An 11568-nucleotide genomic window follows, 5' to 3' on the forward strand; every position below is an offset into this window, starting at 1 on the left:
GGGGGGACCAGAACACTAGGCAGAGACTCCATCGCCTTCCAGAACTTCCTAAACGACATGAGGTTGGTGGATACGGAGACAATAAATGGCACCTTCACCTGGAACAATAAGAGGGGGGCTTCTCAAGTTGCCTCTAAACTAGAAAGATTCTTAATATTGGAGGACCTCTTTCTCAATGACCTTGACTAGACTGCTTTAATCCTTCCTTTCGAAGGCTCAGACCATTGGCATATTCAGCTTGAAGCTTATTTTATAGGCACTCTGAGGAACATACCTTTCATGTTTGAAAATGTCTGGCTCACTCACCTTGACTTCATCACTAATATTGGAAAGTGGTGGGTGGAAGACATGCCTGTTCAAGGCACGAAGATGTTCCTACTGCAACAGAGACTGAAACACATCAAACTCAGGCTTAAAGAATGGAACAAAAATGAGTTTGGCAATATTTTCAAAGCCAAAAGAGAAGTGGAACAGAAACTACAGAAAATTAACCAAATCCTCATCATAGATGGCTTTACTGAGGAAAGGAAAATGCAAGCTGACTCTCTTCAACAGGAATGGGACAACAGATGCCAGCAAGAAGAGATCTTCTGGAGACAGAAATCGAGAGTGCAATGGATTAAAGAAGGGGAAAGAAATACAAGGTTTTTCCACAAGTCAACCATGGATCACAGGGCACATAACAGGATTGTAAAACTCAGAGATCCTCAAGGGAAAGAGCTAAGTACCCACAAAGAAATGGAATCTATTCTGATACAACATTTCCAAAGCATAGCAGAGGAGCCTCTCTTAGACAGATCACAATTTATCAACAGCTTCACACAGTACATTCCTAAATTAGTAACTAGGGAAGACAATTACAATCTCAACAGGCCAGTGACTGAAGAGGAGGTCAATGAATTCATCAAAGAGATGCAAAATGGGAAAGCTCCAAGCCCGGATCGGTTCAATGTAGACTTCTTCAAAACATGCTGGGACATAGTCAAACAAGATATCCTTGATGTTGTGGAGGACTTGAGGAAATCAAAAACAATTTTAAGGGTGCTCATTGCATCTTTCATAGCCTTAATTCCAAAGCAGGAAAAAGCTATGAGACCAGATATATTCAGACCCATAGCCCTATGCAATGTGGTGTACAAAATTATTTCTAAAGTAATTACAAACAGACTCAAGCCCCTTCTTCCAAATCTTGTGTCTGAGGAGCAAATGGTTATGTAGAGGGAAGGCAAATTCTCAATAACATCATTCAAGCTCACGAGGTGGTTCATTCTCTCAAGAGCACTAAGCAAGCGGGTATGATAATACAGCTTGACCTGGAGAAAGCTTATGATAAGCTAAGCTGGTCGTATATCAGAGATGTACTAAAAGCGTATGGCTTCGACCACAACTGGATAAGATGGGTGATGGCCCTTGTCACCACAGCTAGTTTTTCAATCCTACTTAATGGCTCTCCATCCAGAACTTTCAGGCCTTCGAGAGGCCTCAGACAAGGAGATCCACTCTCCCCCTTCCTATTCATTCTCATGATGGAAGGATTAGGTAAAGCAATCACAACAGCCAAAGTGGAGGGAAGAATCCAGGGTCTCAAACTTACCCTGAATGGGGACACTTTGACTCACCAAAAATTTGTGGATGACACCATGCTGTAGGGTACACCCATAGTCAAGGAAGCTAAAGCCTTCAAAAAAATCCTGAATGATTTTTCTATGGCTTCTGGGACAGAGGTAAGTCTCACAAAATAAAAAAAATTCTTCTTCAATACTAACATTGCTATTAAGGGAAATCTCTCCAGAATTCTTGGCTTTCAAAGAGATCAACTACCCTCCAAATGTCTGGGAATACCTCTCACCGGCAAACCTCTGAGTAAGGAAGTTTGAGAGCTAGTGACTAATAAAATGCAGGACAAAATCAGAAAATGGACTAGTAGATCTTTGAACTTAGTATGACGGCTAGCGCTTACAAAGGTTGTCCTGCAAACCATACCCACCTTCATGTTTTCAGCTCTTCCTGCCCCAAAAGGAGTTTTTCAACACATCAGGAACATCCAAAGAGATTTTCTTTGGGGCAAAGGAGAAGAGAAAAAGAAATGGGCTTTGGTAGCTTGGGAAAATCTCTGCAAACCCAAGACCCATGGAGGTTTGGGACTTCATGACCCGGAAACCCTAAGCAAAGTTTTGGGGGAAAAACTTTGGTGGAGATGGCTAAAGGAAACAAGAACCCCCTGGGAAAAGCTCTGGAAATAGAAGTATGCAAAGAACTGGCAAGATAGGGATCATATTCGAATGACAGGGCTCATCAAGGGCTCCCACATTTGGAACAATGCTTGGGAGAATAGAGCTATTATTCAGAAGCACAGTTTCTGGGAGATCAGAGATGGAAACCTGGCCTGGTTTTGGGAGGATAACTGGCAGCAGGAGCCTAACCTGTGTAAGGAAGGACTAGACATTCTCAAAAATGACACTGACAATAAAGGTCTGCTCAGGGTAAGTGACTTTTGGGATCAGACAAGGGACAATGGAAAATGGAGGAAATGGAAAGACCTAGTATACAGTGAAGAAACCCCTTTGAAGGCCCAGGCTGAAGCTCTTGCAGTGATCCTGGAACAGAGAAATATTTTGACTTCAACTTCGTCTGACCAACTAAGATGGGGAAGAAACAGCACAAGCAACTTCAACCTCAAAGAAGCCAAAAGAATTGCCACTGGGCTTGACTTTCCTAACCCTGATATGATATGGAAGAACCTATGGCAAAAACTGCATTGGATGAAAATCAAACTATTCATATGGTTGGTACAGCATAAAAAGGTTCTGACTTGGGAAAATCTAAGAAAAAGAGGTTTAGCTAGTCCATCTAGATGCTAGATATGTGGTCTACAAGAGGAAACACTGGATCACCTGCTCAACCTCTACACTTTCACCTCTACCTTATGGAATTGGGTAGCCTCAATCTTTAGGCAAACAGACAGGGACGAAAACAATATCACTGGAACTTTGATGAATTGGAGGAAAGACTTCTCAGATAATGAAACAGTCAACAAAGCCTGGACTCTGATACCAGGTTTTTTGATCTGGGATGTATGGAAAGAACGCAATAATATGATTTTAAAGAACAGAACTGGCTCAACTCAGAGCATCATAGCTCAGATTTTAAGACAACTCAAAGAAACTGTGAGCACCCTTCTGAATCAACTCCCTGAGAACCCTCCTCGAAACCAGGATGCTCAAATTCTTGTGCATTTGGGTCTCCAATCAACTATCCCCCAGGGCATAAGCAAGAGTGTAAGATATACAACAGAGGGGAAGGACTTCTGGCAACTGCCCCCCCATGGCTTTTTGAAATTTAATATAGATGGAGCCTCTAAGGGAAACCTTGGGGTTGTTGGTTATGGAGGAGTCATAAGAGATGAGCAGGGAAACATAAAACTAGGCTTTCATAGTCATTTGGGTAATGCCACAAATAACATGGCAGAACTCATGGCCTTAGAGCAATGCCTAGAAATCTTGATCGAACACAATTTACACAATACCATCTAGAGGCAGACTCTGAACTGACAATTAATTTGATAAAAAATAAAATCAATGGCACAACACCAGAAAAAGTTTCAAACCACTGGCGGTTATTGCAGGTTTACCAACACATATAATCCCACCTAAGAACCCTAAGGACACTCAGATTTTTTCATGTGCGTAGAACTACCAACAAATTAGTGGATCATCTGGCGAATGAGGGTGTGCTCTGCACAAAAGATAACAGAAGCTATGTTTGGGAGTTGATACCCTCTGGAAATCTGCGCGAGGACTGTCACAAACAGGCGATCGCAGATTGGGATTATTTTTAATGGATGAAAGACAAGCAACAAACAGACCAATGGCTTCAGTAGGAAGCGAACCAAAGACAGGGAGGAAGCAAGGGGTAATCAGTGAGCAGGTTGAAAGGCAGATTACCATCGATGGCAGCGAGCGCCAAAATCCGACAGATTTCGGGTAGAAAGTTGCACGATGGATACCCCATAAAACAGACCCAAAAAGTTATAGAATGGTAGTTTAGGCCACCCATTGGGTCCAATTGGAATATTAGTGAGTGTGTATGTTGCTAGCCCGAAATCAACTCTGAATTGTTGGATTGGGGAGAGCCAGATCGCACGGGAGTTGGGCCATGAAACTACCCGAGGGTTAATACTTAATTCAGACCTGAAATTTCATATGAGGTTGTTTTAATTTCTCATTGGGTCCGAAAAGCTTTTAAGCAGTGGGCTTGTTGGCTCACCCGAAATCTGTTTAAACCGTCAGATCTCCGTAGGTATTATGGGCCTTTGGTTTATGCGGGCACACGTTTATGTGGGCCTTTGGTTTATGCGACCATTGGTTGGTGTGGGCCCTTGTCACTAACGGAATTTTTAGGTTTAGCAAACTGAAAGAACCTTAGTTCTTTTCATTTCTCTTTTGGGTTAGCAAGAAAGACAGGTTTTCTAATGCTTTGGTAATGTATGCATCTACCCTTTTGTGGTTTGTCTGAGTCAGGTACGGGGTTGTGTCTAAGTCAAGTATGGGGCTCTTGGCTCCGTTCTGCAAAGTGTACATTATGTATTTTTTTGTTTCTTGATTAATGGAAGGCTCTACTCTTACTGGATCAAAAAAAAGAAGATGTGACACGTTGGTTGGTTCAAAATGTTGGCAATAACAATTTATATGTGATAGATCTGAAAAATGAATTTCAAATTATTTAATTTGTATTAATAAAATTTAAAATATTTTAATTTTAAATTTATTTGATATAAGTTTATTGATCACAAATTTATGAATAAGTATGATTTTAAGTGGAAGAAGCTCAACCGTTCATAGGTCCAATAGGGTTTACTTGCATTTTTTTTGCAATCCAGATCAGGCCATGTTAACTTGTTACTATGTACAAAGGCTGGCTTACTTTGTCCTCTCATCACTTCTTTCTTGTGTTTCTCATCTTTCTCCTCTTCAACTTTGCTTCATGCCTTCTCCTTTTGTAGTTTAATTCTATAGTGTCGCATAATTTCTCCTACAATTGCCAATGCACAATTGAAGAGGATCTAGTGGATTACTCTACTACACCATGTCATGGCAAAATATCTCAGGCTCAGTTAGAATATAATATTTTAAATGCCACAACAAACTCCTTGATTCTAGCATCAATCCTCAACAAATCTCCTGGGAGGTCTTTGCATTCTTTGGTGGAACATCGATTGGGATCACATCGAACCATGGAGCCACACAAATTAGAGAGAAGTAGCTCGAAGCCCAAGTCTGACTCTCATTTACACACCATTAAGATCCCTTCCATGTCTCCCTCTCTCATTTCTTTTGATGGGCCTCCTTTGCCTTGTACCCATGTTTCTTTATCCCATGCAAATAGTTATGACCAAGCATTGAAGGGATTGTCCCTAGGAAAGCTAAAAAATTTCATGGCATTTAACCCAAATCCTCTAAGGTCTCCATGGTGGAAGGATATTATATAAACTTGGAAACAATTCCACAAATTCTTGGAAAAGCCTTAGTAGCAGTACAAGGAAATTACCTCTATCGGAGGTTTTTGTGGAAGCCCCTATAAAAATAGCCCAAAAATCCGTTTGTAGCAAAGGTCACTAGTGGAGTTGGGTGGGCGGATGTTTTAGCGAATGTTTTTTAATAGTGCATCTCTAATATACTAACGCATTGGTGCATTACTATACAGATACACATTGGTGCCTAATATCATATGGTGCATCGTGGTAGATTTATTCTTTATAAAAGTAATTGTGCACTAAGTACAAAAAGTGCACCTGTGCGTATATTACTCAATAGCACTAGAAAAGGGTTAAATTTAAAAAATTATCGGTCGTAAAATTCATTTTTCCTAGTTTGGTGCTATACTCTGACAACGACCCGATTTTAAACCAATACACTAACGCCCTGATGCATAGACAATATAGCGCATCGTTGTGGAGTTTTTAACTTAAAAATAACGATGTACTTATTATATTATAAGCATTAGTGTTGTTCACTAAACTAAAAGCCCTAGTGCTTAATAGAGAGTGGTGCATTGTTGAAGCATTATTTTTTATACAAATAAAAACAACGGTGTGCCACCTTTATATGACAAACTAGTGCTTACACTACTTGATAGCACCAAACAAAGGTTAAATTTCAAAATTGTTAGTCATAAAATTATTTTTACCATTTCAGTGCTATATTCCAATGAAGCATCGATGTTGTTCATGTATTCAAATGCCCCAATGCATACCTACCAAGGCACCAGTGCTTATACGACTCGATATAACTAGACAAAGGTTAAATTTAAAAAAATGCCGGTCCTAAAATTCTTTTCACCATTTCGGTGTTATATTCCCATGACACATTAATTTTGTTCATGTATTCAAGTGCAATGGTGCATACTTACCAGGTTTTTAGTTAAAAAAATGGTGCGCTTAGAAACAGTACACATCGGTGTTGTTACAAGAATGTGCCGAAACAGGGGTTAAATAAAAAAAAACCTTTCGGCTGTAAATTTCATTTTTACCATTTGCAGTGTCGTAGAGCTCTCAAGCACCGGTGTTACTGTTGCCTCACTCAAGTGCCCTGTTGTCAATGCTTCTCTTGCTCACCATCCTTCTGTCTCGCGCTCAGTGCGTGGCTATTGAATTATCTCAAATGGTGGTGAAATTTGTTTTTTATTTACGTGTCAACTATGCCTCCCCGATGAGAAAATGTCTAAGTAATGTTTATGTTTCTCTCTAATTTAAAATATTAGAACTGCAAATTAGGTCCAAGAATCCATTGTTTTTTATTTATATTTCCTGTGTAGTGCGTTCGACAGGTTCAGCTTGCACTGGCAGCAGTGCACCTTGTAAATTTATAGGGTGCACCACAATCCAGTGCGTGAAATTTAAACACCATTGTGTTGTCGGTGCATTTGGTAAATTAAAACACACTGATAGAAAAGCTATAATTTTGACGTTGGTGCATATGGTAAAACTTACTCCCGGTGCATTTATATTTACCAAATACACCACATGTATAACATTAGAAAATATAGTTCGGTGCGTTCGATACCCTGAACCTTCTATTTCGGTGTGAAAAGGTTATAATTACGCACCAATGCACAATGTTGTTTCGAGACACTGTGTTGAAAATAAAAAGTAACCAATGTGTTTGTATGTATGCGAACCAAAAGCAGTGCATCATATGGATGTATGCACCATGGCTGGTGCTTTCATGTTTGGTGGTGCACCGATTTTAGTGCAAAACTTTTTTTGGTGCATCGGGGATGTTTTTTTTTTAATTGAAAGTTATATGTCCATATTTATAACACATTTTTCATTTAATAAAAAAACGTTATGTTTTATGTATGAGGTTGATGTATTTTATATGTCAATCATGTAGCAGAGTCGTTAACAGAGGGAGCAGGAGCAAGAGAAGGATCAAATGGTAGACCAATACAATATGGTCGAACCATGGGAGGCATAACAGAGGGAGGGAGAATTATACCCTCACCCTATTAGCGCAGTGACTTGAGTGCTCTTGAGGAATGCAGGTCTTCTTAAGTACAATGAGAAGGCTTCATCCATGAAGGCACATTTTGGCTTGTTAGCACAACTGATATATCGGTGGGATGTCCACCAACAGTCTTTCCTTGTCGGTCCTGCCACGTGGTATAGGCCCTTTAAGGAGGACATATATTTTATCACTAGACTGTCCAATAGATGGGAGGATTTTCTCGAGTTCCCTGATATCCCCCATGGTGTTGCAATGGAGTTTCATCTTGTCTACTCTCAGAGATATGTTGGGGATCATATAGTGTGCGCAACAGGTTTTCAGGTGTCTGGTGGAAAACTACAACTTGCTTCTTTTGATGCACAGGAGGTTAGGTGCCTCTCACTATTAGTGAGTACCATTACACACTATACTAGTGATGGGAAACAAATTAGTTGCTCTCTTTTGTTTTATGTCAATTCTTTGGTGTAGAGGCCGCAATGTATTAGATAATGGAACCATTTTTTTGTGGCACTTTTGTAGGGATTTAGATAGATGTCGTTCTATGATACATGGCAGGGCGAACTTCCCTTTTACTTCAGAGATTTTTTGTTTATTTTTGGAGAGGTTTCTAGAGATGAGGCCTACTTTTGACCATCACCCTCCTAGGCCAATGACTGAGGTGTAAATTCACATGTGAGGCGAGATGATGCCTAAGAGGGGCTTGCCAGAGTATTCGACCAGGATTTATGCCGAGGCATTGGGGCTAATGGACAGTGAGACCGACCACATGTTTATCTTGGTGTCATGTCGATATGTGGTGTTATGCTCTTAACCTGCAAAACGATACCCAAATACAGAATATGTGAAGAAAGATACCCAGAACATAGAATAGTGAGAGACAACAACAAATATTTTATTATTCAGAAAGCAATGTTCACTGGCCTCTTCGAGGGGGCAACCTCCAATAGAGCAGAGCTCGATACAAGAATAAGACACGACGCTCCTTGCAGGGAGTCTCTATCCTTTATATATGACTCATACATGCAATACCAAGGATCAATACCATGGGTTTTATTAATACCATCTATCTAATACTACGACCCATTTGCAACTAACTGTGGTCCCATCATTAATTGTGGGTTAACCACTTACAATTATTAATATGGGCTTTATTGACTCTTGACTATGACTTGATCCCATTACATAAATAAGGGGGTTAGGGTGGGACCTTAACATGCCCTCCCCCTTAAGACTAGCCTTGTCCTCAAGGCTGAAGCTGCGGAAACTGTTGAAGAATAGTGGCTGGTTCCCAAGTTGCATCTTCCGGAGAGGTGTCTTTCCACTTGACGATGACTTCCCTAATCACGCGGCCCCGTAGGTGCCTGTCTCGTGTGTCTAGGACCTGTTCAGGTTGGAGCCAGATTGACCCTTCTTCATCCAATTCAGGTAGACTGGTTTGAATTCTGCAATTGTTCCCAATCACTTTCTTGAGGCATGAGAAATGGAAAACTGGATGGATTTTTGTAGTAGGTGGCAAAGCCAACTTGTAAGCCACTTCTCCAATGCGCTGAAGTACTTGATATGGTTCGTAGAATTTTGGAGATAGTTTCTGACAACCCTTGTCTTTGAGTGATGTTTGTTTATATGGTTGCAGCCTCAAAAAGACCTGATCCCCTTCTTGAAATTGGTGCTCTGAGCGATGCTGGTCTACCTGTTGCTTCATGCAGTTTTGAGCTTGATGAAGATTCTCTCTAAGATGGGCGAGCATGGTTGCGCAGTGTTGTAGGAGTTGATCCACTGCTTGTACCTTTGAGCACCCCTTGATATAAGAAGTAGGGGAAGGAGGGAGTTGACAATATACTGCTTCATAGGGAGTCATTTTGGTGGTGGCATGATAGTTGGTGTTATACCACCATTCAGCCAGAGGTAACCACTGTACCCAAAGATGTTGCTTTTCTGAAGTGAAACACCTAAGGTAGGTTCCCAGACATTTGTTGACGACTTCAGTTTGACCATCCGTTTGCGGATGATAGGAAGTATTGAGTTTTAGTTGAGTGCCTTGTAGCCTGAAGAGTTCCTGCCAAAAATTACTGGTGAAGATCGGGTCGCGATCAAACACAATAGAAGTGGGCATGCCATGCAATTTGAAGATCTAATCCATGAAGGATTGAGCGATCAAAGTCAGTGTAAATGGGTGGGGTAGGGCGCAGAAATGAGCATACTTCGAAAGTCTGTCCACAACCACCATGATGACTGACTTGTTTCCTGACTTTGGAAGACATGTAATGAAATCCATAGAAACCTCCGTCCATATTGATGGCGGGATGGGCAATGGTTGTAATGTGCCTAGTGTGTTGACGGTCTCCCCTTTGTGGTGTTGATAGACATCGCATTCTGCTACGAAAGTAAGGATGTCCTTTTTCATGCTTATCCAAAAAAATGATCTTCTGGTGCGAGCATATGTCTTCTGAAAGCCTGAATTTCCTACAATGGGGGATGAGTGCAATTCTGCCAAAATGCGACTTTTGAGGGTGGATGTTGGTGATATTACGACTCTGTCCCTGTAGCGAAGAATCTCATCCTGCCACGAGTAGCCCTTGGTGGAATTTGGATCCACCTGCAATTGAGAAATGAGTTGGGAGAGCCTGAGATGTGAAAACCATTCCCTGCGAGCCTCTTCAATCCATTTTGGAATGGGGAGGGAAATTGCTAGCAGAGTACTTTCCTCCTCAAATTGGCGAGATAATGCATCGACTACACTATTGTCTTGCCCTTTCTTGTAAATGATCACATAATCATATCCCAACATTTTGGCGAGCCATTTATTTTTTTGTGGGGAGGATAGGCGTTGCTCCAAAAAACATTTAAGACTGTGATGGTCTGTGCGGATTTGGAAACGTCGTCCCAATAAGTAAGGTCGCCAGGTCTCTACTGCATGTAAGATGGCCATCATTTCCTTCTCGTAGGTAGATTGGCCTAGATTCTTCCCACTTAGTTGTTGGCTTGTGAAGGCCAAAGGTCGCCCTTCCTGCATTAAGACCACCCCAATACTCGTACCCGAAGCATCACATTCAATGACAAAAGATTTGGTGAAGTCAGGTAGTGCTAAGACTGGAGTGGAACACATGGCATTTTTGAGAGCTGTAAATGCCTGTTGTGCGTCCTCATTCTAGAAGAATGAATTTTTCTTCAGGAGTTGAGTGAGGGGCTTCGCTATGTGACCATAGTTGTGGACAAATTTACGATAAGAGCCTGTGAGACCCAAAAATCCTCTCAAGCTCTTCAAGGTCTTAGGTTGAGGCCAATCTTGCATTGCTTGGATCTTTTTGGGGTCCACCTTGACAACTTCACGCCCCACAATGTGGCCCAAATACTCAACTTCTTCCATTCCAAATGAACACTTGGACATCTTGACAAATAATGTATGCTTGCAGAGCAGTTGCAAGAGTAGATCTACATGCTGAAGATGTGCGGCCCAAGTGCAACTATAGATGAGGATGTCATCGAAGAAGACAAGGACAAATTTCCTGAGATATGGTTTGAGAAGGTGGTTCATAAGGCTTTGAAAAGTAGAGGGGGCATTACAAAGACCGAATGGCATGACCAGGAACTCATAATGGCCTTCATGAGTTCTAAAAGCAGTCTTTGGAATGTCGACTTCCTTCATGCGAATTTGGTGGTAGCCCGAGCGAAGATCCAGCTTAATGAAGAATTGAGCCCCATTGAGTTCATCCAGCAAATCGTCAACCACCGGGATGGGAAATGTATCTTTGACTGTCAACTTATTGAGGGCCCTGAAGTTTGGACACATCTGCCACTCCCCATCTTTCTTGAGCACCATGACCACCGGTGATGAATAAGGACTAATGTTGTGACACCTGCTTCCAAAAGTTCCTTGATTATTTTTTTTAATTTCATTCTTTTGGGTGAACGGATATCTGTATGGGCGCACATTTGGGGGTTGGGCCCCTGGAACCAAGGTGATGCTATGATCACGTTCCCCTCTCGAGGGTGGAAGCTCATGAGGCTTGTCAAAGACCGGCAGATGGTTATTTAAAATATGTTGCATCTCAGGATGAATCGA

The sequence above is a fragment of the Pinus tabuliformis genome, chromosome 3_1 (genome assembly GCF_031772625.1).
Source record: "Pinus tabuliformis cultivar Carrire ecotype Pingquan chromosome 3_1, CPIR1, whole genome shotgun sequence".
Lineage (NCBI taxonomy): Eukaryota > Viridiplantae > Streptophyta > Pinopsida > Pinales > Pinaceae > Pinus > Pinus tabuliformis.